Raw genomic sequence first — 3453 nt, forward strand, 5'->3', positions numbered from 1 at the left:
ATTTAGCCAGTCTTAAATTCCTCACCATAGCTAGCAGCCATGAATATTTATCCCAAGCCATTTCCTTTTTCTAAATATCTGCTTTTGATTTTTCTCCAATATCTGCGAGTATTTGGGTTTTGTTACTTTGATTTATCAGTCCAGAATTTGTAGTTTTATCTGCAGGAGGATCTGTCCAATAGGAACTTACATAGCCATACCAGAAGCAAAACTCTAAGGCCATCAAACCTAATGCTAGTATTAGTATTTGATCCTAATACAGCCCTGACTTTGGTTTCCTGGTTTCTTTTGTTGTTTTCGTTACTGTTATTTTTGTTTCTTTGTTTGTTTTCTGGTCTTGTTGGTTTTCTAGTTTTTGCAAACTCATCAACAACATAAAATAAATAACTTTATAATACTTCTTGTATCTAGGCAAATTTCATCAGTAGACTTTACAGATGCCTCATTTATTATTGTACTGGACAAGAGAAGGCATTGTTTATTATCCACATTAATGTGGATATGACATTTACTTTTAAGATTTATCTAATCTACTTATTTCCCCTATTTCTTACCAGTTTATTTTTAATGCAAGCATTCTATAGCAGAAAACAATTTCAATATGAGTACAGGAAATAAAGGGTTAGTTTTTACTGTGCTTTATTATAAACGAATTTAGTCATTTGAGGAAGAAGAATTAAATTTTCAATTCCTTGGTTGAGAAAAATTAGTTACATTTTCCAGTTACAAATCTGCTTAGGGATGAAGGAAAAATATTATATAATAAAAATCCAAAATGTTTGGATGAATTTCAGAAAATATCAAACTTGATATTTTCCTTAATACAAGGTAATAAATATGCACTTTTAAGTTGGGTGTAATAGAAAAAAATCTTTTTCTCTAAATTGGCTTAGATGTTATCTGAAAAAAGCACAGATCACTGATGCATCTGATATTTTTGCTTATCTCCATGAAGATTCACGTGTCTTTACAGGGAAATGTTTGCAGGCAATATAAAATTCTTAAAATAGGACCCACAAGTACAGCCAAAGTTATCTGATGAAAGCACAGCTCAATGATAGAGCTGAACATTGTTCCGACTTCCCTGGGGAATAAATGGAATTTACATAAAAATATTTGAGGGCACCTTAAAAATAATAAAATAGGAATCATAAAAAGAGCCACTGTCAGACTCACAACTTGAACTCTGAATTGAGTCCCCAAGTTCTTTGTTTTTAAACTTTATTCAGAGGCAGTGTTTATTGTGAAGAGCAGAAAATCATTTAGGTTGAAAATATAAAAAGAAGCATATGACTCATTTGAATTCACTTCATAATGGAGCGCAAATAGAAGAGCGAGTAGAGTAACAGAAAAGCTTTCGAGGAATAAACAAAATGTGTGGGCTCTGGACTAGCAATTATCTTTTCCAATTTTTTACTTTGAAATATTACTTAACCTGTCTAAACTGTCATTTTCATTTTAAAAATTAGGACTAACAATGTCTATTGTGCCAAATACAGAGTATTTATGAGACTCTAATGAAGAAATGCATGTAAAATTAGTAAAAGGTAGAAAGAATCAAATTAATAGATACAAATTTGAAATATGTTTGAGAACAGATCTGAAGTTAAAATTACGTTTCTTTGTAGTTTTCAGATACTTAATGCAATGTTAGGTACTTTACAGTTAATTATTCACTAAACGAGCAAATAAAACAAAGTTTGTGTCGCACTTAAGAACTAAGTTTTTCATTTGAAATGAATTCTTTAAACCATTATATATATATTTACTTTTAACTTTTTTTTTCTATGGAACACTTCATGAATTTGCTTGTCATCCTTGTGCAGGGGCCATGCTGATCTTCTCTGTGTCATTCCAATTTTAGCATGTCTGCTGCTGAAGCAAGCACTTTAATTTATTTTTTAACAAATAGTTTACTGTGCTACCAGAAGCAAGCTCTGCACTAAATTTGGTGAAAATAGAAATGAACAACTTAATGCCTCAATGAGCTCACAGATTAGTGGAAATAAAGAAACACATATGACTTAATCAGACCCATCATATTAAGTGTCAAATGTGCACACCATAAATGCTATGGAAAAACAGATGACAGAAGTAATAATTCTTTTGGAGAATATTGTAAAATGATTAACAGAAAAGATAATACAGTCATGCATTGCTTGACAACAGGATGCATTCTGAGAAATGCATTGTTTGGCACTTTCGTCATTGTGCAAACATCGTAGAGAGTACTTGCACAAACCTGGATTGTATAGCCTGCTACACACATAGGCTGTATGATACTAATCTTATGGGACCACCATTGTACATGTGGTTCATTGTTGATTGAAACGTTGTTAGTGGTGTGTGAAATGTGTATTTGAACTGGTATTTAAATGAACTGCAAGGGGAGGAAAGGTGACAGCAGCCAACATTTCAAAATAACAGCAGTTGCACGACACTTACTCTATACCAGACAGCATTTTAAGTGATTTGTATTTGTGGAGGGTTTCATTCTCACGATATATGAGGTCAGGTTTAATCTTACCTATAAAGTTAGTCTTATTCTTACCTTTTTAAGACAAGAGGAAACTAAGCCTTGGAGAGGTAGGTGGCTTCCCCAACAGCACACACCAAATTAGTAGCAGAGCTGGGATTCAAGCTCAAGCAGTCTCTCACTGCCATCCAAGTACTTAATCTCTATCTTACACTGCCGCATTTGAGCATGTCAACAATTTTCACAAGTTGAAAAATGGGAATAAGCATTCCACCCAGAGGAAATGGCATGAGCAAAGGCATCAGCCAACTAGAGCACAGGGAAGGACATATATTCTACTGACTAGTGAATTAAGCAGAAGGTGGAAGAGCAGTCATAAAATACACTCCTACCATGTACACAGAAAGGATGAGCTAATTAAACCAAGATGACCCCTTAATCTTTCTGTAGTCAGTTGGATGGTATTCATCTCCACCTCATTCATTCCTTTTGAGAAATATTTTATCATCATCAATGTTGAGCAGGCCTTCAATAGATACATAATTTTTATATGAATAGAAATAATTGTATCTGGAAAAGTGTTTACTTTGCTTTCCCCAATTGTGAGAATGGAGGGATTTGGAATTGATACTATCATGATACAATCAGGATGATCATTGTGGACCTTCTATTAATAGAAGGAAAGAAAATATCTAGGCACAAAGGGAAAACAATAGCATAATTTTCATAAGTGAAAGAAAATTATAATAATGTATTACATATACACATATATTTTATATGAAATTACCCTATTTAAAACTAATATTGTGCCACCTTAGTTCTTACATAGTAATAAGACATCAAAAATTATAAGGGCCCAGCCCTGTTGCCAAGTGGTTAGAGTTCCACATGCTCTGCTTCAGCAGCCCAGGTGCACGGGTTCAGATCCCAGGCGTGGACCTACTCCACTCACCAACCACACTGTGGAGGTGTCTCAC

At 33.9% G+C, this 3453-nt stretch overlaps 1 non-coding gene across 1 annotated transcript; it reads right to left on the reverse strand.

Moving 5' to 3' along the window:
* Nucleotides 1-1781: 1781 nt before the first annotated feature.
* On the reverse strand, nucleotides 1782-1884 carry LOC123284860 (U6 spliceosomal RNA). Its single transcript, XR_006526305.1, has one exon. It is a non-coding gene; the product is annotated as a U6 spliceosomal RNA (small nuclear RNA).
* Nucleotides 1885-3453: the final 1569 nt, after the last annotated feature.

Source organism: Equus asinus, chromosome 3, assembly GCF_041296235.1.
Source record: "Equus asinus isolate D_3611 breed Donkey chromosome 3, EquAss-T2T_v2, whole genome shotgun sequence".
Lineage (NCBI taxonomy): Eukaryota > Metazoa > Chordata > Mammalia > Perissodactyla > Equidae > Equus > Equus asinus.